The sequence below is a fragment of the Neofelis nebulosa genome, chromosome 5 (genome assembly GCF_028018385.1).
Source record: "Neofelis nebulosa isolate mNeoNeb1 chromosome 5, mNeoNeb1.pri, whole genome shotgun sequence".
Classification (NCBI taxonomy): Eukaryota; Metazoa; Chordata; class Mammalia; order Carnivora; family Felidae; genus Neofelis; species Neofelis nebulosa.
In genome coordinates this window covers 68,365,958-68,391,805 of record NC_080786.1, presented here as the reverse complement: position 1 = coordinate 68,391,805, position 25,848 = coordinate 68,365,958, and the positions used below count along the sequence as shown (strand labels likewise).

The 25,848-nt window shown below is 34.3% G+C and overlaps 1 protein-coding gene and 1 pseudogene across 9 annotated transcripts in view; one reads left to right on the top strand and one right to left on the bottom strand.

Annotated features, from left to right (window-relative positions):
• Nucleotides 1–25,848, bottom strand: part of NAALADL2 (N-acetylated alpha-linked acidic dipeptidase like 2) — a 1,364,408-nt gene that overhangs the window by 112,930 nt on the left and 1,225,630 nt on the right. The window lies entirely within an intron of this gene.
• Nucleotides 15,722–25,848, top strand: part of LOC131513012 (NADH dehydrogenase [ubiquinone] 1 alpha subcomplex subunit 12-like) — a 31,255-nt pseudogene continuing 21,128 nt past the window's right edge.

Below are 25,848 nucleotides of genomic sequence, written 5' to 3'. Positions count from 1 at the left end.
AGGTCATGATCTTGCAGTTTGTGAGATGGAGCCCTGTACCAGGCTCTGTGTTCATGGGATGGAGCCCCACCTTGGGCTCTGCACTGACAGTGGGAGCCTGCTTGGGATTCTCTCTCTCCCTTTTCCTCTTCCCCTCCCTCCCTCCTTCCCTCTCTCTCTCTCAAAATAAATAAAAAAAGCATTAAAATTAAAAAAAAGAAAAAACAAAACATTTAAATCAATTTATCTGAAAAATTACATTAAGTTGCAGCAGGATTCATTGTGAAAGTTTTCAGTGGCTAGAAAGAATAATCCTGCCTTTACCAGACAACGGTGTGATAGACATGGTTTGACCAATCATATATATTTGAAGTCATATGTAAGGAGTCTGGTTCCTGGTTAAAAACCTTCATACAATTTTTTAGGCCTGAGCATACGCAATTGGTAAGGCTTTTTCTGTCAGGCCTCACAGGGGAAGTTGCCCTCTCCACATGAGACTTGGTGTAGAGCTGGCTCACTGCCATCCTGAAGGGATTCCATGAAGGGGACTCAAGCCTCCTTTTTACTCATGCTCTTTAGATGTTTACATTCTTAGCCCAGTTGTCTTTATTCCTAGGTCTCTTTATGAGGCTTTGGGCACAGGTCCTCTTAGGAACTCTGCTTGAGGCCTCCATTTTGGGGCAACAATGCAGGGGTGAGAGAGAGATAGGGATGAGAAAAAAGGAAACTTGAAGACACTTTTCCTCACTCTGAGTGCCCAGTGTTTTCCGTTCCTAGCCTTTCCTCCCTGGCCTCTTCTTAACCCCAAGATCCATAAAAACAGCCCAAGTCTTTCGTTCAGGGCTTCCTCAACACTAAGACAACCCCCACATCCCTGCTGATCCCCCTGACCCTTGATCACTGTACCCTTCCATGGGGGAAAGTGGAATGGGGGAGTCAGTCTTCTCCATGGTTTTAAAATCTTGCTTGTATCATCATAGTAAGTGATTAAAGGCTTAAGTCTTTCATTTATAGCTCGTTGCTTTAATTGGCTACTCCAACATCTAGTTCAGCTCTGTCCCTCCCATTTCAGCTAAACTATAGAGAATGTTAACATAAGAATCTAAAACATTACTCAGTGAAATTGTTTTAATTTTTTCCAACACAAAAATATACTTCAACTCTCAAAACAATGCCTAATTCCTCACAGAAAATGTAATACATGTTGAGAAAACAGATACTGAGAAAAAATATTATTTAAGTTACTTTAACAGCATCAACAAGAAGTGCTGATTAATTTGTCATCCTAGGAAACCCACAAAGTCTTCATCATAATAAAGTTATTTCATTTTACTTGACAGAACTTTCATATAGGATCTTAACTTTAGGATTCCATTTTTTAAAAAAAAACATTCATTCATTCATTCATTTTAATATTTATGTATGTATGTATGTATGTATGTATGTATGTATGTTAAGAGTGAGAGAGAACAAGCAGGGGAGGAGTAGAGAGACAGGGAGAGAGAGAATACCAAGCAGGCTCTGCACTGTCAGAGCAAAGCCCAAGGTGGGGCTCGATCCCATGAATGCAGAGCCCAACGTGGGGCTCAATTCCACAAAATGGGAGATAATGACTTAAGCCAAAATCAAGAGTCTGATGCTCAGCTGACTAAGCCACCCAGGCGTCCCTTAACTGTAGGATTCCTAAACATGAGGAATATTAATTTGCGCTTTGAGAATCTTGTTAACCTTCAGATTTATATATAATAAATACTAAGGCAGTGTAGGGCATGGAAATACTAAGGCAGTGTAGGGCATGGAAACAAGCCAAGACCCAATGTTCTGACTCTACTTGCTAGGCCCATAACCTAGAACCAGTGAGTAATTACCTCTGATCCTTCTGCCTCAAAGATTGTTAGAGGAGGTAGGGCTACTATGTACTACTACATGTTGTCCTCAGAAATTCCGATACTCATATTTAATATTTAGTAAGCTATTTAATGGATATTAGCAATAGTACATTTGATTTTTCTGGGCCACAGTAATATAATATCTACCTCAAAGATGTTATCAATCAAAAGTATTAAAACATGTATGGAATAGTGAGTAGATTATAGCTCATTATGTTCCATGTATTGATCATTACATCATCATCATCATCAACATGCCATCATTAACACATCCTCACAGTAAATGGAACAAACTGGAAAAGAACTATAACTTAGAAAAATCTATGATCAGTGGCCATAGATTAATAGGACTATTTTTTCCTTTGTAAATCTCTAGAAATTTCACAATCATATCATTATCATCTTTCAAAGAACAATTTATCCTTCTGGGAAATAATGGTATTGGTCAAAATATTTTTGGAACATACTACATTGAAAATGTTTTCATAATCTATAAATGAGAAAGTTATTTTTATTAATTTATAATTACATCTTACTTAAAAAATTTAATTTGCAGGGCGCCTGGGTGGCTCAGTAGGTTGAGCTTCTGATTTCAGCTCAGACCATGATTGCAGGGTTCATGGGTTCGAACCCCATGTCAGGCTCTGTGCTGACAGCTCAGAGTCTGGAGCCTGCTTCGGATTCTGTGTCTCCCTCTGTCACTGCCCCTTCCTGGCTCATGTTCTGTCTCTCTCGCTCAAAAATAAACATTAAAAAATTAATAAAAATAATCTGTAATACCCAACTTCATCATCTGCTTTATTTACCAAATTATAATTTATTTATTCCATATTACTGGTTATTGTTTTCAGAGTCAGATTCATCATTTAAAGATACCAAATTGCCACTATTTAGGAGGTTATGACAGCTGTATTAAAGAAAATTTTTTCTCATTTATAACAAATAACTTATGTAGAATTTATGTAGATTCAAATTCTGGCTCTCACTTCATAACTTTGTAACTTACACAAGTTACTCAAACTACAAGATTTGATTTTTTTTCTTCATGTGAAATTGGGAATAATTACACTTTAAATGCCATAGAATGAGATTAAATAATACAATATCTATGGGAAATATAGAAGAGAACTTATCATAGTAAACATCATAGAATTGAATTGCAGCAACTTTGATCACTCTGTTTTATTTTTTGTTGTTGTCTAACACTGGGAATCCTTCAAATAATATCTACATTATTAATAGATATGTATATATGTGCAGCTAGATCTAAATTTAAGTCTAGATTTAACTGCATCTGTATCTATAACATATAGATATTAATCTTCTTTCCTGATAAATAAGCATTCAATATGAATTGTTGAGAGATTACTAGATTAATTTCCTTTGAAAATATTTGGCTATGTACACATAGCCATTTTTTATACCTTATCCTTTCAATTTTGCTTTCTGGATACTGACTAACCTCTCATAATTCTCTGGGCTTCCTATCAACATTCCATTGAGCTGTATTCCAGCAAACACAAGGGCATTATACTCAGCTTGTTAACTTCTATACTGGTTTACTTTGAAATCTCCTTTTGATTTTGTTATAAGTTTCCCCAAGTACATTACCTATTCAGCTCATACAGTAATATCTAAATAAATTATGGGTTTTTCTCTCAAGAAAGAATAAAGAAATTTTATTCTAGGATTTTAAGAATAAGAGTTATAACAAGTAGTTAGAAATTATAGGACTATGAATCAATACATTTCTAATTTCTCCCCTTCTAGTTCATAGACAGATATATAAATATGTCTACAGAGATGAAAAAAAACAATTGAAAATATTAAGTGCTAATATAAAAAAAATCTTTAAGTGACTATGCATTCATTTGTAAAATGTCACTTTAAAATTATTTTTGTGTTATATTTGAAAATACTGTTTCTGCCATTGTCTGCATTCTTTTCTGTAATATATTTGGTGTAAATATTGGAGTATTATAATCTATCCTGCAATCTACTAAAACTGTTCTATTACATTTACTGTTTTCATCTCTCAGTGCTATATTCTGGATTAATTCCTCAGTGCTAACCTCCAATTCATGAATTCTTTCTGCAATGGTGTCTAGTCATATACAAAATCTATTGTACTTTTAAAATTTCAATGACTATATTTTTATCCCACGTTTACAAGTACTTTCTTTTCTTTTCCTATTTACCTACTTTTAATCCACGTATTTTTTGAATTTAGAATAAACTGTGTCATAAAGTTACATAACCATTTTATGTAATACAGAGAATCAATATTCTAAATGTTTTCACTATCTGTCTCATAACCAGAAATTGTGGAATTAAGAATTATACTTCTTCTCATTTGCAGTTCAGGTTTCTAGATTGAAGTTAATTTAATTGAAAGGTTTTTGTTTTATTTTTCTTTCCCTGTGATGATTCTTCTTTGTCTGGTGGTATTATGGCTAGTGCTATATAAACCTGATCTGAAGGTACAATGGCATTTTGGCACTATGCCCTTATGAAGATACTTAGTTCCCCCTTATGTTCAGGGAATATATTCCCAAACCCCCAATAGATTAAAAAACTGAAACCTACATATACTGTTTTTTCCCCCTATACATACATATCTATGACAGAGTTTAGTTTATAAATTAGGGACAATAATTGATTAACAACACTAATAATAGAACACTTACAACAGTATACTGTAATAAAAGCTATGAGAATGTGTTACCTTTCTCAAAATATCTTGTACTGTGCTTAGCCTTTTTGCGATGATGTGTGATGATAAAATGCTTATGTGATGAGATGGGCTGTGGTGAATTATGTAGGCAACGTGAGGTAGCATTAGGCTACCACTGACCTTCTGATGATAGGTCAGAAGGAGGATCATCTGCTTCTAGACTGTAGTTGACTGTGGGTAACTGAAACCATGGAAAGCAAAACCACATATAAGGGGGGGCTACTACATTGGAAGGGTCAATCCTAGAAAGATTTGACCTCTAACCAATACATAATTTTATTCAATTACTAAATTCTTTAGGCTTACAACTTATGTAAAGCTACAGCTACACATGAATATTGGTAACAGGGTTTGACTTTCTAAACCTAATTTCACTCGAAGGAGAACTCCACAACAGCCCCTGTCTTTAAGCACTGAGTCAGGTTTTGATCCCTTTTGATAGCTGTATGTTCAGACATTTACACTGTATGGAAGATCAGTTTCTCATTCCTAACATCTGTGTTGGTATGACTTTTTAGTTTCTATTTTCATCTTTTATCTATTGCTGTGTGTTCGGATAAAGGAATCAAAGAATTAAAACAGAGCCATTGTGAACGGAAGTATTGAGTATTTTTCTAACACTTCTTTTTGAATGATCTATGGAAGCACACAAATGCATATGCATGACCTTAAAATTTTATAATAAAAACTCATACAAGCTTTGGACAAGAAAATATGTTGTCAGCTTATTATAGCATTAAAACTATCATTAAAATTCTAATATTTAGAAAGTATAATTCTAATATTAAGAAAGTAGTTTGAACTAAACAAATTTTTCCATTAAAATTAGAAATGCTCTGAAGAAGATAAGGAGATTTCTATGAGCCAGAAAAGATATGAGCCATACTGTAAATTATACATACTAATTTTATAAATATTTAGTATCCATTTAAAAAATATTATAAATCAACAATTCCCAAACCTATTGTGATAGAACATGCTAGTAAATATAAAATGTAGATGATACAAGTTCAGAATGAAAAGTAAATTTAGATAAGGATCATAAAGCATTCATAATTGAGTGCTCACTGACACTTGCATATTACATGACATGGTTCTTGCACAGTGAAGAAATTTAAGCTAGTGAGTAAGAACTTGGTTCTGGAATCCAGCAGTCCTGGATGTGAATCTAGGCTTAGACATTCATTTACCTGTGTGGTCTTGGCTCAGAAATGTAGCCATTTTAACCTCAGCTTCCTTATTTGTAATGTGAGGATAATAGTTATATTTACCTCATAAAAGTATTGTGAGGGTTAAATAGAATCAAATAGGTAAAGCATATAACAGTATGCCTGGAACAAGCTTAGAACGAAAAAAAAAATTATTTTGAGAAACGGAGCAAATTAATAAATTGTTCTCCTTTAACATAATATAAACCTCTATTAGCATTTACATTTCTATTATTTTAATTTTTTAATTTTATTTAAAGCCAAGTTAGTTAATTAATATATAGTATAATAATGATTTCAGGAGTACAATGTAGTGATTTGTCACTTACATTAGCATTTACATTTCTGAGTTTTAATATGTATATACCCATCTATCACTGGCACCAGACCATGACTTCCAAGGAAAGACCATTTTTGAATCTCAATCCCTAGCACAGTGTCTAGATCAGATAAACAAATAAATGGAAAGCACAGCACATTCCTGTAGAGAGATCCCAAACAGAAAATAATATTGGACATTTCCTACACAGTCAAAATCACTGTCATACATTTTTTTAGTGCAACAGTGAAAGGCATTTTAAAGTACTAGACTATCAAAAGAGCAAGGCTTTCCTGAAATGGGATGTTAGGGTTAAATACCTTCAAACCTGTAACATCTCGAAGCAATTGCCATAAACCTCAAGGCACTTTTGAGCTCCTCCAAGCTCTCAAAGATTTGGTACCAGTGATGATAATTTCACCCAAAGGTATGGAGAATCATTTTTACCTCACCATTTTCTTTTCCTTTTTCAAGCAGGTGAAAATGTGTGTGAAGTCATCCTTTTTTTTTTTTTTTCTCACCTTCTCCCTCATATCAGCTTGATTCTATACAATAATATCTCGAGTCATCTGAGCCCAAGTTCCAAATTCTATGTTTGCTTATTTGTTATACTCTTCACTGAGAAATCTTTGCTCAAATAAGAGTCTGAAATGCATGGCATAGGCAATTTTCATGGTAAGAAAATCACTAGCAGATTTTGCCCTCCTTCTCTCTTCAGGCACAACAGTTGCTGATGTTAATGGAGCCAGTCATTTGCTTATCATGGGTAAAATAGATTTCATATTGATTGGTTTGACTCAGGACTATGGTATTCCAATTAAGATTGCTAAAAGGAACCCCGAGTTAAAGCAAGCAGTGATGCGGTGGCATACAGATATTTATATTCTGCTATGCTACAATTCACAAGCAATTCCACACTCTAGGACGATGTTTCGAGTTCATTCTCAATAAGACTGTACAGAAGAATGAAAGCAGACTTTAGATCACAGAAATCACATTTTACTGCCATAATTTTCTTTCTTCCTTTAGAATCATTCAGTTATCAGCAATTAGTCTATACCTCAAATCTCACTTCTTTTTCTAAAAACAGTTGTATTTTGCCAGGTGCAATCCTCTAGTAACAACAACCGATAGCCATAAGAGCAGACATTCAGTACAAAACTCTCCTAGAGCTGGCTCAGAAGGCCGCCTTCTACAGGTCCTGTTGTTTTTCCGCTGTTAAATGATACCACAAGGTTGTAAGTACACAGACCATGTTATTGGGGTCAAGGGATAGAAGAGGCCAATAAGCCACTATTTTCCCCTTGAACTCATTTCTATTTTGTCAAATATCAAGTTTAAGCTGAACATTTTGTTCCCTGCTAAAAGATGCTCTTTCTTATTGTTTCCAATAATTAAAAAATACATTTTTAGGAGATCAAAATTAAAACAACAACGACAACGAAAACAAACACACTTAGATGAAGAGATGCCTTACTTGAAACTATAACAATGCTGTCATCTTGTTGTTTAGTGGCCCAGGGAGCAGGCTGTCTTAACCCTTTGAATCCTCCAAATTCTCTAAAAATATCCCTGAGAGGCCGAGCCTTTCAGTCAAGTCTAATTTAACTCTAACTATATAGAGACAGCTGAAGGCCGCCTACTCAGGTAAAGTGGATACCTGAGGCAATTATGAAAGTGATTCGAGCAGAAAAATTTCCTGCTGAGGAAGAGATAATGTTTGCTTGAACTATTCATACTGGCCATCTATAATAATTAAATTCATTAACTTACCTCTTCACTTTGCCTAGACACAGCTTTGTTGCTATTTAAAATATACATGCAAGGCATCTCAAATACTTGTGAATTTTCAAAATACTTTATTGATTACTTGTAAAATAAGTTCACAGGTTCAATGGACTAACGTTCCCACAAAATTAGCTGAGGGAATATCCAGAGTGGGTAGTAAAGATGGGGAAAAGAAGGATAAACTATTTCAATGAGCTGATTCTCTAAGATGTACCCCCTATCCACATGACCCTGTTGGAGGTGAATCTTCTACATATGCGTGCGTGCACACACACACACACACACACACACACACACACACCATTATACCATTTATTAGTCACTAGAAATCCATACACAAATGTTTGATAAATTTAATGATTTAATAATAATTATGGTTATAAAAAGAGTTCATGATCCTTCAACTTTAAAGGCAACAGACAGGTTCCTCCAAGCACACAAAAATTTAAAGATAAAGTACTTACTGTTTTTTTAAAAAATAAAATAGCCCCATTTATTTCCACTGGTCTCTAGGCAAATAGCTCTCCTTTAGATATCATCAATTACCTATCTCTCAAGGCCTCACTGTCACTTCAGCCACCTTCAGGGAGTCATGACACCAGATTTTCTCCAGCTTTGTCCTCACCAGCCACAACCATTGACATCATGTTTGCCTGCTTGGAGGGCCCCAGTTATGGTCAGGATATAGAGTTTGATGCACCTGAATTTGGAGGAAGTAGGGAAGAGGCCCTATCTGGAAATATGGAAATATTCCATTTCAGTATAGCCTTACTCTTTTGGACAGCTTCGTTCTTTAAAATGGCTTTCATTGTTACACCAAAAAACAAACGAACAAACAAACAAACAAAAAACAGTACTATGGTGATTTTGACTTCATAGGAAATGTACAATGTTGTTTTCTATTTGGGAGCTCTCTACAGGAATGTGTCATTCCGGGGGTAGAAACAGCATGAAGGATGACCATCAGGCCCATTATTTACACAAAAGGGATAGGTTTAATACTTTTAGATACAGGGGAAATTATATCAGCGGTCACTCTAGTCTGCTTAAGAGATTGGGGGGTGGGCAGAAACTAAAATGGTGTTTACAGTGGTTCCAATTACATCAGTGCTTTGAAAGTCACTTTGTGTCTGTCAGTATACAGACTAGCTTCGGGACCGGTGACTCAACAGGGATTTACCAGGATGGTTATGACAACACTTAGCAATATAGAATTAATTTTCCAAAGATGCACATAGTATGAATCAGCAGGCAAGGGCAGCTAACTGTGGCTGTATCTGTGATTGGATTTTAGTGGCAATAGGATATTGTCAAGAAGGTTTCCAGAGTGTATGTTGATGTCTATTTTTCATAATTGTTCTTTCAGTTGGATGTTGTCACAAAAAATAGTTATTTTAAAAAGCAGAAATGACTGCAGTGTAGCAGTATTACAGTTCACCTTTTGCTATTTAACTTGGATTTTATATCTACATCCCTCAGAAAAACACTGTTTTATTTATTTATTGTTTGTTTGTTTGTTTGTTTGTGCTAGGAAATACGGGTAGTGCTGTCCCAAAAATAAATGTATAGTGTTTTGAAATACAACATGCCAATAAAAAATATTTGAAGACAGAACTAAGTGAAAATTGTTATATATATATATATATATATATATATATATATACACACATATATATATGATGTCCTATAAAACTTTGCTTAAATGATCTGCATTAATTTTTTTTAATGTTTATTTATTTTTGAGAGAGAGACAGAGACAGAGACAGAGACAGGACAGATCACAAGTGGGGGAGGGGCAGAGAGAGAGGGAGACACAGAATCTGAAGCAGGCTCCAGGCTCTGAGCTGTCAGCACAGAGCCCAAGGTAGGGCTCGAACTCATGAACCATGAGATCTGACTTGAGCCAAGGTCAGACATTTAACTAACTGAGCCACCCAGGTACCCCTTTGATCTTCATTTTTAAATATAAAAACCAAAATGAATGTTAAAATATAAGATAATTATCCAGCCAAATAAGATATTACTTAAAAAACATTCAGAAATGAAGCAAATGTAACAAAACAGTATTAAGCATTGAAAACCTAAAAAAATAAAAAGACAGTGTAAACATTTCTAGAAGAAAAAAATGGACTAGTAAACAGTTGGAAATTACTGACACACAACAAAATGTACCCTTGAAAATATAAGTAACAAAAAATAAATGAATATTAGTCTCAAGGTTTGGGGCTTAATGGGAGATGTAGGATGTATGCTATTTCCAACATCCTGCAAGTAGTTATTTAATAGATGTCATCTTAAACTGACACAGTAACAAAGGGATGAATTCAGGCTCTCAGATCTTTTCAGGATCTGTTTTTCTCTTTTTCCCATATTAGGGCGCTTTTAGAAACTAATATATCTCATAGTGAAGCATAATTAAATATTGCTCTTTTGTTAATATAACATGTAAATAATTATTTCATTAAAACACTTCTATTTTCCAACTGTATATTTTCATTGAGAAATTATTAAAATAATGTTCATAAACTATTAACAGCGTTTATGAAAGGGTGGAATTTGAATTAACTTTTTAATATTTTAATCTTTATATTTCTCTCTATTAATTGACAGTATTATAGTAAGGATCTAACAGATGGCATGGGCAATACTGTTTTCCATGAGAAGAGGAACTGATGATTAGGTACATGGATATAAGGAGACTGTTCAGCATATACTCTTGGTAACTTTAGAATTTTGAATCTTGTTTGAAAATTGCAAATTAAGTCCATATTATTTTAGTGATTTTACAAATGTATACACATGCGCACGCGCACACACACACACACACACACACAAACTTAAAAACTAAACTCATTAGTATTTAAAACCAGTTGAAATTTGGGATTCAACTCTACTTCAAAGACTATGTTTACATTGGCATGTGGATGTAACAATTCAAAGCCCTTAAGAGAACTTATAAAATAGCTCCTCATGACCGAGAAAAGAGCAGTAACATTGTTTTCCCATGAATAATACTATGTAGTTATCCAGATCCACTTAGTGTGAAGACGATGCTTTGATTTCCCCTTCACTCTGCAGGCAAAGTAACTTCCAATTCAAAATAAGGTGGTTTTGTAACATGAAATTGCTGTAAATTGTTTAAAGACCTGTGTAAAAGTTTCATGTAAAAGTTTCTTTTTTAGAAAACATAATATGTGTTGTCTGCTTGCTAAATTCAGTGTGGCTAAAATAAAGTTAGGTGATGATGGAAGTGAGTCAGCTGGACAGAGAGTAAACAATAAAGAGGTATTAAAAGGGAAACAACTTTCTAAGATCAGATTCACGCTCAACATGAAGAATTAAACATATTCCCACAAAACTCATTAACATTCCTCATAATATATCAGCGTAACATATAACTAAGGAGATATAAGGATGAGGATTCTCCATTTTAAATCTCATAATTTTAAGAAAACAATCTATAAACAAAATAGCTCAGATACCTCAAAAAGCTTATGTAATATACTTCAAATAAATTTTCAAACATTTTGCCATATTTTATAAGACCATCAGCAGATTTTTAAAGTCTAGGAGAGTCACAAATCATGCCAATAAATCCTAAATTTAAAATATTTTTGAATTTTTTCAAAGATTTTAAAAATCTTTCCTGTGCATCTTAAGGATAAAAATGACATATTTATAAATCAGTGCTTTTGGTCCCAGGCCATTTTCACTGAATTTATAAGTCCTACTTTCTTGTTTTAGTTCAAAGTTCTGACTTATGAATCCTAACTGGTTCTTTCTTCTACTGCTGGTTTAGTCTTTTGAAGTTCAAATTTGTAATGAGCTCCATAAGATGTTATGCAATACTTTCCATGTCTTTTTCTGAAGGGGAAAAAAAAATTCTACCCTATTTCCTTTGCCCAGGTGCTAAGAATAAGCAGTCTTGTTCAGCAGGATTTTTATGAAATGCACTAACAGATTTTTTTTTTTTCACCAGAGATACCACAGGGTAAGAGAATCAACTTTTCATTCTTAGAAAGATATCTCTGCATAAGAAAAGCAACCTAATACCAGAATCAGGATTTATGCACACTACACATTATCTGGCACTTATGATTTAGTCATAAATCAATGATCCTGGATGGGGTTAAGATGGAAATGTGTGCAACCAAGCACCATTAAGAAGCCCGCACAATTTCTAAAAAATTATTAATTCTTGTCTCTAGTTCAAGTTCTAATTCATTAGTATTTCTCTCCCTTAGCAACTTCCCGCTCCACCAGGCTTCAATAATTAAAGTTATGTTTAAATCCTGACATAGCAGTGTTTCAGTGGTTGAAAAAAAATAATCTCTTTTGTTAACATTTTAATAAAAGAAATCATAGAGTAAAAGCTTAGCATTGTTAGACATTGCCTTAGAAATTAAAAAAAAGTAATTTCATGAGAAATTATCTAAGAATAAATTTTTGCATTATAACAATATCATAACAGAAATGAATTGAAAGAGTTTAAGCTCATTAAACAATCATTGATCTTTTTAATGATTCATTTTGGAAAAAATGAGAGAAATGTATTTTTAAAAATAGTAAAATCAAACCCACTTTGGATGAGAGCTTAAAGTAGTTTGAATTTTGGAGACACAAATATTTTTCTCTTTAAAAATAATTTTAAGAAGTAATTTAGCATATGTAATTTGACTTTTTACAACAAGAAATTCGCTTTTATCCTAAGTAGTTGTAGAGGAATGTAGCTATTTATTCCTAGCAAGCTGCTAACATTTTAGAGTCCTCCCTGAAACGGTTTATAAAATTGAGACACAAATCTCCAGGGATTGGCTCATGTAAGGTTTCTAGTGATTAATTCCTTTGGACAAACAAGAAACCAAACCCAAACAGCTAAGATTCACTCATAATGGAATCTAAATATATGTAAGTGATATTTCCTTCATTATCTCAACATATAACAACAGGTAAATAATGTTAACAGTTACTTCAACAACAAACTCCAGTAGATCTGAAATTACCATTAAGAGGGAACATAGCAGATGCTAGTTACTAAAAGTGAAAAATACAAGGTTTAATTCATACACATAAATACTATTGCTGGGAAGGCATATACTTTTTTCAAATAATTTAGAAGCTTACTCCTGTATCCGAATTCCAGATACAATCAGCACAATAGTTCACAGTGTGTTTTAATTCCTAAAAAATAGAATTAACATTTTATAGAAACTTATCGTAGACATAAGTAAGGAAAAAAATGCTCAAATTCTTTTTTTCCAATTCCTCAGTAACAACATACAAATTCACAAGTCCTAAATCACAGGTGACCATTATCAATTGACTCATTTTTAAAAAATTTTTTTAACGTTTATTTATTTTTGAGACAGAGAGAGATCGAGCATGGACAGGGGAGGGGCAGAGAGAGAGGGAGACACAATCTGAAACAGGCTCCAGGCTCTGAGCTGTCAGCACAGAGCCCCACGCGGGGCTTGAACTCACGGACCGCGAGATCATGACCTGAGCCAAAGTCGGACGCTCAACCGACCGAGCCACCCAGACGCCCCAATTGACTCATTTTTTAAAAACAAAACTAAAATAATGTTTTCTGGGGGAGACACATATAAAACACCTTCGTTTATCTAAAGTTACACTTTTCTTTTCTTTCCTTTTTTTTTTTTAACAGCTCAAAACAGCCACTCATTGCTCACTAGAGCAAAACAAGCTAGTCTACATATGTTCTAGGAATATTCACAGCTGTTCTCTAACTGCATTCAATACCTCCAGTGATCTGAACATTAATGTCTTCTGAGTGTATTTTTTGGTAATGAGACAAATAACATTTTTTACTTACAACATTCTTCATGTATGTTTTACCTTAAAATAATAGTGTTTATAAAGAAACATAGTTTTCCAAAATGCTGAACAGTTTTTCCTGGATATTTTGAACTGCCATGAGTCAAGAATAGCCAAATATTTCTCTATGTTTCCATTTAAACACAACTCACATGTCTTGCAGGACTATTAAAATTCCTGTGAGTGGAAAACAAATATAGTTTATGAATATAAAATCTAATGGAATTGTGTCAGTAGCTTTTACTAAAACATAAATACAACTTTTAGTCAATTTAATATTTATTCTTAAAAAATTTTTTTTAATGTTTATTTATTTTTGAGAAAGAGAGAGACACAGTGTGAACAGGGAAGGGACAGAGAGAGAGAGGGAGACACGGAATCCAAAGCAGGCTCCAGGCTCTCAGCTGTCAGCACAGAGCCAGACGCAGGGCTCTAACCCAGAGACCGTAAGATCATGTCCTAAGCCGAACAGATGCTCAACCAACTGAACCACCGAGACACCCCTAATATTAGTTTTAAACTTTACTTCATAATCTTTAGAAGTTAGCCAATGAGTTCCTTTTTGTACTTTAAAATGCTTGTTCTTGATTGTTCCTTGTTTTGATTATGAGCATAGGTTCTATAGCCAGATTGCCTGGGTTCAAGTCCTAGCTTTATAACTTGCTGGCTCTGCTATCCTGGTCAAGTTACCTTTCAGCTATCTCCTTTCTTCTTTCATTTGTAAAATGGGGATGATAATAATAGAGCTTACTTCATGAAACTGTTGTGAGGAAAGGAAATACGCAAAGTGCACAGTGCCAAGTAAACAGTAAATTCTATGTGTTTTATATTACTGTTTTGTTTTTCTATTATTGGATTGCAGAATTATCAAGCACTGAATATTGTGTTTTATATAAAATATTAAGCCTAAGTATTCAAAAGACTGGTGTCCTTCATTGTATCACTTGAAAAATTTTGCATTTACTCACACTGCCACTAATCAAAAAAATCTGGATTTTCTTCTTTGAAGTTGCTTTTAGAGTCATTCCAAAGCCAAATAAGAAAATGAATCTCATTTCTCCCAGTGCTGCAAACATTATTTCCCAATATGGTCATTCTGTGTAGTTAACAGACACGGCCTTAAAATATTAACAATAGTAACAAGACTCAAATTTACTGAATATTTTATATGCCAAGTATAGCATTGAGGATTACAGTTATAATTTCATTTGATTAGCTTTGGCCAGTTGGAAAAAATGTTCTCATCCTCAGTGAATAAAGATGTGTATCACTGGGGGACATTCTGAAGAATGTGGTGAAATCTCTGGAGGTGATCCCATCATAAGAGGCCACAGCAGGTTTTGCATTAACATACAATTTATGTCATAAGTGACCACTGGGGCTATAAAACACATGCCTCTCCAGATGTCATATACTCCAGATTGCCACGCAATTGTAAGTCATAAGTCAATATATGCCTATAATTTACATGAAATTCATAACTAGCATGAATAAAAAAACTAAAATAACCCACACTTGGTTTAGGCTACACTTTTTTCTCTTACATAATTGCCCTGGGAAGTTAGAAGTTCATGAGGGAATATATGGCAATAAGATATGCTTTGTTTTAATAACTTTTGATGAACTACAATAAAATTATCTGTTCTCTAATACTTTGCTGAAGTCCCCCAAAGTAGATTTTTTAAGCCTCTCTTGCCCGTTGTTTAAATGGGGATGACACCCACCAAAAAATAATTAATATAAAATAGATGGTACAGTGCCTGGCACATAGTACATACTTAACAAATAATAATGATGATAATAATAATAATAATAATACTAGCTGTTATTAATAAACTTTCACAAAATTTGCATCTGAAAAGACTGTCAAAGCACAAAAATGTAAGGCTAGTTTTTTTGTTTGTTTGTTTTGTTTTGTTTTTTTACTGCATGCAAATCTTTCTTGTCCTTTAGCTATTTATTATACTAAATGGAAATTTGGCGATTTGGTAGTTTTGGCAAAAGAAAAGAAATATCTTTAGGTACAAACACTACTGACAATGCTACCAAAGCACAACCTGAAGAGGAGAAACCAGTTGCTGCAATGGAGACAGCAATGGTGAGAAAGAAACAGAAATCTTATTAAGTTTTGCATACAGAAACAAACAATAAAAAATTATAGGAATGGCTTGAAACATCATTTTCTTTCCTCTCATTAATGTTTCCTTGTACTGTATGATTGCTGTTATTTATTCTATGGTCACTTAAACAAGACCAAAACTCATTCACAAGTAGTACAGCTGCAGTTTTCAGACAGTCTCATTTTTGTGCTTGAAAAATGAAAATATCAGAAAATGCAGTTAAAGCAGTCTGCCATGCTAAAGTAAAATTACAATGCTATTCTTAAGGTTATCATAATAGAGCAAACAATAGGTCATAAAGAAGATTTGTGGCCATGGCATAAAACTTATCAAATGCCACAATGGTTCTCTCTCTGATAGCTACATAAGCCAAACTTGAGGGATATTATGGCATGTTAGTAACTCTAGCAGCAACAAAAGTTCATTGTAAAGAACAGAGGCACTGAAAGGACTGAGGTAATCAGTTTCATCCATCTCTCTGGGTAATTAGAATAATAAGCTCCATCCAGAGGTCACATATTGCCTAATGAAATACTTCATCTGAAGAAAAAGGTACAGTAATTCTTACCAGTTGAAGGAGAGGGTAGTATTAAAACAAGGCAATTACTGCAACCTGGCAGTGCTATGAGATGACGAGTATACTTTCCACACTGCAGGCTGGACAGTCCTGTACACAGTGAGTGCCAACAATTAGTCAAAGGATAACTGAGCTGTATTAAAATGAATCATCTTTGCATAGAGACCATGGTAGATTTCAAGAGTATAAAACCAATACATTCCACAACTGAAACAGATATTGAGTGTCTCCTCATGTTAGACTGACAGGTAGAAGGAAAAATACATCCTCAAACCTAACTTCATCCTTTTGTAATTGAAAAAAAAGCAGATGTCTGAGGTTATGTGAGCACCTCAAGACACCAGTGAATCTTGAAGACAAGTGAAAACCAAGCTGAATATTTCCCAACTTTCAAGTGAGTGCTCTGGCTACTAACTCTGACACTATTTACCCAAAAATTACGATACTGGATCTTTGTGACCTTCCTTCTCTGTGCTAGCTTCAATAAAAATAATTCTGTAAGAAACAAAATAATCTCACAGCAACAGAACACAACTCCATTGTGGGATTTCAGCCATTTTCTCCCTTTCCTAATCTCCAAACCCATGCAGACAGTAGTGTTCCAGTTCACAGATGAGATCTATTGCACTATTAAACTGTGTGACAAATTGGATCTTTGTTGCTAATTTCACCCTCTGAAATACTGGAATTTGAAGCATCTGACCCAAATAAGTTAGTCCATATAATCTCCCTTCAGACTGTCTTCCCCTTTTTGCCAGCATAGACTTAAGTTCCACAAATTTTTACATAAAAGGGAACATTTGAAAAACTAGAACCTAGGATATTTACCATCCCGTGCCATGTCCATTTGTCAAAAATGTACCCTGTACTAAATGTGTAGGAAATATAAACATGGCTACCATGGAAATAAATAGATCAATTAATCAAGATCTACTTGAATTAAATATTAATGTGTTTAGGATCTTATCATTAATATTTTAAAACTAATTTTCTAAGCCTACCCTAAAAACAGGATGTACTTTCTTATCCACCTACATATCGATATTATGTTAATATTAACTATATAAATAGATGATAGATATAAAATGTTAACTATACCATCAATGTTAACTATATATATATAATATAATATATAATATATAATATGCATATATATGCATATAATATGCATATATATAATATATATATAATATGCATAAGTTTTGTGAATAGGTACCTGAAAAAAAAAAAACTCACCTATCATCTTGTCAGCAGAACAGTTTGTTTGGAAAATGTTGCCTCTATATTATCAGTCCTAAAATAGAGATAGTTAATTCATATGCTCTATCATGTGCAAGTAACATACCAAGTATTTGAGGAGAAGGTCGTTGTTCTAGAAAGAGCATCTATCTGGTGTATGAATCTAGCAACCTGAGTTCTCATCTTTGTTCTGTCCCCTCAGTTTGAAGTTCATTTTTTTAAATGTTTATTTATTTTTGAGAGAGAGACAGACAGAGTGTGAGTGGGGGAGAGATAGGGACAGGGAGAGATAGGGAATCACCAAATCCGAGACAGGCTCCAGGCTCTGAGCTGTCAGCACAGAGCCAGACATGGGGCTCAAACTCATGAAATGTGAGGTCATGTCCTAAGTTGGAGGCTTAACCAACTGAGCCACCCAGGTGTCCCAGAACTTCATTTTCTTATTTATAAAATCAAGTAGGTTATGTTTAATGGTCACCAAGGTCCATTTCAGTTCTGAACTTCTGATACTCATTGATATTCACCAATATCTTCTGAAACACATGAATACCACAGAAGACAGTCTTGCACTATGGAAAAGAAGTCTTGGTTTCAGAAGATCTAGATTCTGTTCCTGATACTTTCAGTACCCAGTTTTTATCAAGGTCCTTAATCTCTCCAAATTTTAGTTTTCTCATCTGTAAAATAGGGATATTACCATCTGCCTACTCCAAGTACTTATTCTGGGGAACAAGATTTTGAAAATAAGATAATGTATTAAAACACTTAAAATGTTAAGGTGCGACCATAATGAACTAAAAAGGTATAGTATTTATTATAATATGATTGAATAACGTCAGAATTTATTCTGTCATTTAAATTCTATGATACCATAAGAATGTGTTGGAAACACAGAAATAAAATAAATTTCTATCTGCAATCTGCCTTTCTATAATGTGTGAGACTTAACTGCCTAGCTTAATAATTCTAAGTTGAAAATTGTTTACACTTTTAAATGTTACTATTAATTCATATTTTATGTTGGGAAATTATTATATTCAAAATCCATAAATAGTTGGTTTAAAGTCATAATTTGAAAAAAGTATATTTAAAAGCATATCTTTTTAAATAAACTTGAATGTTTAGATGGATACAAATAATTGGTTTAAAATATGGACTTGTAACTCTATGCTTTATGTCACCTTGCATATAATCTTGATTACACCAATTTCATTTTCTTATTGTAAGTTTCAAATTCCACTGAGCTTACATCATGAACTTTGATGGATGAGCTAGACTGTTGTGTCTGTCTGGGCAGGTGTGAGATAAATTGCTGGGCAGGCTATGATCTTTGGGCAAATTACTCTCCTTGACTACAATATATATCGATGAGATGTGTCAGTGTTCATATACACACTTGTCAGTTGCATTACCCAGGTGATGAAAATACAAGTTAGGAGACCGTCAAAATGAAGAGGGAGAAATCCACTGTGTCATAGGAAATTAGTAAAAGAACCATCACCTTAAGCTGAAAATATAATGAGGTAAAACCTTTGGTCAGCTTTGATAGGGAAAAAAATTCAAACCACTTAGTCAAGTATAAGTAATTATATTTTTTCATTTCCATTGAAAATTACTTTTACTTAATGCAAATGAAAGTGAACATGACAATAATTTAGGGTGTTTTTAGTGGTACAGAGCAGGTAAAAGGCTTATAATTTCAATTCATTAAGTTTTGACCACTCATTCAAATTAAGAACTGCTTTGTTATTATTTTTGGTTTTATATTTTTTTAAAAATTGATTTATTAGCTCTGTTAAAGAGACCTTTAAAATATATAATTTTTTTTTCAGATTTCTTTCAATAGATGTACCAGCTATGCACTTAAGAAGTCAGGCACTATTACATAAGAGACACTGTGCATTACAATTGGAGATTTAAAAAAAAAACAGACAAAAATATCTTCCCTAATGAAGTAATGAAGCTTCCCTTTTACAAAATAGTCCTGGAGTGTTTCTACTCCTTAATGAAAGCATGAATTGATCTAGGTTTCAAGATACAGAGTATTAGACATGCAACACACAAAATATCTCTCTATTCAAGAAAAAAGCAAATTTCAGAAGGAAGCCAGATGATTCCCAATGATTTTGTGTTTTACCAAACTAACTTCTGATACCAGTGTACTCCCTAAAGCCTAAAAGGTTCTCGTATTCCTCCTTTAGAAAAGGCTATTTCAGACTAGTGAATTTGCAGATGCACAAAGACATAATTACTTATGAGCATGAGTGTTTAGGAGAGGAAATGAGAAAGTACCAGAAAATTCCATAACAATTAACAGTGGAAAAATGCTTGGAATTCTTCAATAATTGCTTTAGCCATCCACATTGTTACTGCTCAACAAAACTTGCACTTCCACATCCCCCATTATGTTTCTCCCAGATAGACCTTTTTCCTAAACAGTGGTGAAAAATATCATCCTAAAAGGAAGCTTACTATCCCACAAAAATACATTGTGCAAATATCACTTCCCTTATTTACATATGTTCTTTAGATCTGATACTCTAGTAAATTTTTTTTTACATTTTTCTAAAAATTGGGTATTCTTTAATATTGTAAATACCACTTCTCCAAATTCTAATAATTCAGATTTAAAGATATATATATAATTATATGTTATATTTGTAAATCATATTAATGTTTTTATATGAAATTTATCTCAGTATATGGAAAATAAAAATTCTAAATCTTCCGCTAATTGTAATGATTTCTACTGCATTAGAACCTTCATAAAACCTCAAATTAGAATACTTTTACTTTAATGCTACATTATTCTTTCTCATGACAAATAGAATAATATTTAATTAGCATAAAAGTTTAGCAAAGAGTAATACTTTTATTTTATGTTTTTAAATTTAATGTTTACTTAGGTTCTTGAGAGAGAGAGAGAGTGAGTTTAAGCAGGGAAGGGGCAGAGAGAGAGAGAGAGACACAGAATCCAAAGCAGGCTCCGGGCTCTGAGCTGTTAGCACAGAGCATGACACCCAGCTCCAACTGACAGACTGTGAAATCATGACCTGAGCCCAAGTCGGAAGCTCAACCTACTGAGCCATCTAGGTGCTCCATCAAAGAATAATACTTTTAAATTATAGGAGCATCCAGGGACACCTGGGTGACTCAGCTGGTTAAGAGACATTTCTGCTCAGATCATGATCTCATGGTTGCTGGGATCTAGTCCCACACTGGGCTCTGTGTTGACAGCACAAAGCCTGGTTGGGATTCTCTTTCTCCCCCTCTCTCTCTTCCCCTCCCCTACTAGTGCATGCACTCTCTCTCTCTCTCTCTCTCCCTCTCTCTCAAAATAAATATTTTATTTTCTTTTAACATTTTAAAATGTTAAATGTTTTATTGTGAGAGTGGAGGAGGAGTGGCAGAGAGAGAGGGAAAGAGAGAATCCCAGCAGGCTCTGTATTGTCAGCATGGAGTCCTTCGTGGGGCTCTATCTCATGAACCATGAGATCATGACCTGAGCAAAATCAAGAGATGGACTCTCAAACTATTGAGCCACGCCAATGCCCCATGAATAAATAAACACTTTAAAAACATAAAATAAATTATAAGAGTATCTGAGGGGTGTCTGGGTGGCTCAGTCCGTTAAGTGACCAACTTCGGCTCAGGTCATGATCTCATGGTTCATGAATTCGAGTCCTGCGTTGGGCTCTGTGCTGATAGCAAAGAACCTGAAGCCTGCTTCAGATTCCGTGTCTCCCTCTCTCTGCCCCTCCCCAACTTGTGATCTGTCCTGTCTCTGTCTCTGTCTCTGTCTCTCTCTCGAAAATAAATAAACATTTAAAAAAAGCGTAACTTATATGCAGTAAATAGTGCTCTGAGAATAGTCATTTATCTTAAAGCATGAAGAAAGTTGATCCCAGCATTACACAAAGATTAGCAGGAGATATACACCCATTACCATGCCTGGTAATTCATATTCCATCATTTGGATGGGTAGATAGATAGGTAGATAGATAGATAGATAGATAAGCAAAATAAAAATTCTCTTTTATTATGATCCTCCTACAAAGAACTTCTATCACAAAGGTTATAGAAAACTATGATATTATTTGGCATTATTTGTCGCAGTGATAAGGTGATAATCAAGAATAAAATAGCTGTTTCTGTCATGTAAAGCACCCCAAAGTGAAAGCACACCTTTTTTGGAAAGTTTTAAAGGGGTCTTTATATAGTATAATGGTGATTTTTTTTCTTTTTCAGTTATTACAAGATTAACATTGTGCATCATCATGATCCCTATGCACAGCTCAAATTTGTCTCTGGCAGTACTCAGCTGAAAATCGAATTTGGTTTCCTTGGAAACATGCTAACAGAGCACTAAAAGACAAAGAATCCAAATGCTACATATAGAAATCTAGTTTCTTTTTGGGTAGCTAGTTTGGTGGGGGGCGGTGGGATATAGCAATCTCAAGATCAAATTAAATTTTATAAAATAATGAATTTCATCTAATTTATTTTTAAGAAAGTCTTAAGCTTCCAAGAAAGACTTTATTAGCTGAATACTTTAAATTGAGTACTGAATTTAATCAATTCCTTTGTGCAAAGTTTAATGTTTGCTTTTTTGTTAAATTATAAAATACGGAATTGATCAGTGAGACCTACTAATGTCTATAATATTTGCTCTATAGTGATCCAACATTCCAATAACTAGAAAAGCAATCAGTGAGAAGTCAGGGAAATTTGAGGACTATAAAATGGACTACATGCTGATAATTATCTAGAAACAATGAACACTTTATTGAGAATATTTTCATAACAAGCAAAAGATGAGGTGGTCTGCTTCTAAAAATCAAAACAATTTTCAATTTTCCTTAAAATGCTGTGATGAATCTCATAACCTATTAAGAAAAATATTGTTCTAATCACTTGTAAATATTAATGTTTCCATTTGGCTCCTTTATTCACAAACTTTGGGGGGATAAAGATATTAAAGGCTTTATCAACAAATGTACAATATTAACTAACATTATTTGCTATGTGTGAGGTATATGATCATCTCAACAATTTGGTAGATGCTATTATTCTCACCAATTTATAGATAAAACAGCAAAGATTTTAATAGTATAAATTACTCAAAGTGACACAATTACTAAATAGTGGACTTAGGATTAAAAATCACATTTATGTGTACCTTCTTCTTTCTCTCTCTTAGTCTCAAAATAAATAAATAAACTTAAAAAGGGTGTGTGTGGCAGTGGGGAGGGGGTGCCTGGGTGGCTCTGTCAGTTAAGTAGCTGGCTTTTGATTTTGGCTCAGGACATGATCTCACAGGTCATGATATCAAGCCCTGCATATCTAGTCACAGTTCATGATATTGTGCTTTGAGTACAGAGCCTGGTTGGGATTCTCTCTCTTCCTCTCTTTCTTTCTTTTTTTTTTCTTTTTTATTTTTTTTAACGTTTATTTATTTTTGAGACAGAGAGACACAGCATGAACAGGGGAAGGGCAGAGAGAGAGGGAGACACAGAATCCGAAACAGGCTCCAGGCTCTGAGCTGTCAGCACAGAGCCCCTTGCGGGGCTCGAACCCACGGACCGTGAGATCATGACCTGAGCCGAAGTCGGACGCCCAACCGACCAAGCCACCCAGGCGCCCCTCTCTTCCTCTCTTTCTGCCCATTTCTCTCTCTCTCTCACTCTCTCTCTCTCTCTCTCTCTCTCTCTCAAAATAAATAAACTTTAGGGAAAAAAATCACACCTGTGTTCCAAAGCCTTAATATCCCCAATCTCCAGCCTTGGCTTTGTAAATCTAGAATATAGCAAATGTAGATGTGTGTGTGTGTGTGTGTGTGTGTGTGTGTGTGTATGTGTTGCATATGTTGACCTAGTATCTTTGATTAAGTAGAATAAGGAAAACAATAAACCCTATGAAAACCAATTATTTGTGGGATACTCTGAGAGTACTGTTTTAACAATTTTGAAGTTAAATAAAAGCAAATGTGAAACTTTATTTAAAAAAATTTAAGATTTATTTATCTTAGTGAGACAGAGACAGAGAGACAGAGAGACAGAGAGAGCAGGGGAAGGGCAGATAGAAGGAGACACAGAATCCAAAGCAGTCCAGGCGCTGAGCTGTCAGCACAGAGCCTGATGTGGGGCTTGAACTCATGATTGCAAGATGACCTGAGCCAAAGTTGGAGGCTCAACCAACTGAGCCACCCAGGTGCCTTACAACTTTACTTTAAAAAAAAATAATGCTTAAACCAAATTACAGTGAACTTCCAAAACCAACATTGCTTGGATCCATCCATACATTTTCTAGTGTCTGTTTTTGTTAATTTCTGCATACTAGAAATGATATAAATCTATATGAATTACAAAATGACTAAAAGCATTTCTGAGTTCTGAGAACTTCTGATTGTCTTCGTTCCTTGTTGTGCAAAGAAGCAACACTTTCACATTCAATTTCTACCTAGTTGCATATCTTACCTCTTAATCTACTAAGTCTTTTCATATTCCTCAATACCAGCTAACTCCAATCTCTATGTGAATAAAAGAAAGAAAAAGCAAAGCAAAGGAGCACCACAGTTTCAATCTGAAAGACAATATATCAGTCTTGATGACCATTAAGTAAGCTTATCACATTATTTTCCCTCAAGTCAGATATTTTTCCTACAGAATAATTAGCTACATTTGAGGAAGTCCTGTGAAAATCTGAAGAGACCATGTTGTGGGTCATTTGCATTATATAACCCACAGTGACCCCTACATTCCAATGACATAATCTCTAGCAACTGCAGCAAGTGTGGGATGCATACATAAAACATATATATCTCCGAGGTTATGGTGACATGATAAAAGTCTAATTTCATTCAATCTTGTAGTCCAACTGCAAAGAAAGATTTCAAAATCTAGAATACTGAAAGGTTTATGATCAGTCATTTTCCTCTAAAAATCTCAACTTTTGTCTTTCAGGAATGAGTACAAAATATACATAAACCTATAAATCTATACTCTCCTGGTCTTCAGGTGAATATTACACAATAGTGAAATAAAAATTCTGTGATCCTAGAAATTCTATGACAAAAATAGAATGCTCTTTTTACCTTTTATTTCTCTGATATTTATGTTATAAATTTATTTTTATTTTTTATTTTAGAGAGAGAGCGCATGAGCAGGGGAGAGATGCAGAGGGAGAGATAGAGAAAGAATCTCAGCACAGAGCCCGACGCAGGACTCAATCCCAAGACTTTGAGATCATGACCTGAACAGAAATCAAGAATTGGACACTTAACTGACTGAGCAACCCAGGTGCCCCTCTGATATTTACGTTATATTTGATGATCTGCAGTTGATCTTTCTATACAATTTAGTGATTAAATCTCAAAGTACTTATTTAGGATTCCATTTTTTTTAATGCACTTAAATAATTATATGAATAGTGCATTCATAAAGACAATGCTCTTTATCAAGTATTCAGAATCCTGGAATTCTGGCGGAACTTAGAATGAGGAAGCAAAAGAGGGCCTGGCTCTGACCAGGAGAAAAAAAATACTGGCATTCTGAGGCAAATATCTTTGAACTTCCACTCATATTTTCTTGAAAAATGAGACCATGCCTGTCCCTGGTTCATAATTTTAGTAGGAAAGAAAAGAGATGATAGTCAAACTCTCAGATGGTTACTACCTATCTCTAAAGAAAACTCTCTTATCTGATATTTAAGCTGAAAAGGTTTAGCATATTGGATAGTTAATAATATGCTAGACTGTATTTTGGGAGTTGAAACTCAGCTTTAGTATTAACTAGCTTTGAGACTTTAGCCAAATGACTTTAGACAAGCCATTTCAAAGTCTGTATCTCAGCCACCTCATAAGTAAAATTAGGGGTTTGGAATGGACAATTTCTAAAGCCCCTTTCAACAGACATAAAAAAACCAGTAGCAAGTCATTTAAGGTGCACAAAACACATTATTTGCTTTCCTTTTCATATTAATTTTCCTTCCACGGGGAACCAACAGTAAATTCCAGCATCTATAGCAGGCATAAGCCAAAACTTGAAAATAGAAAATAGGAAAATAATGGTAGTCTAAAGCAATATGGAAACCTGATCTTACACTGTGAAGTGCTTTAAAAGGGCCTTCTTAAAAACAAACAAACAAACAAACAAAAAAACT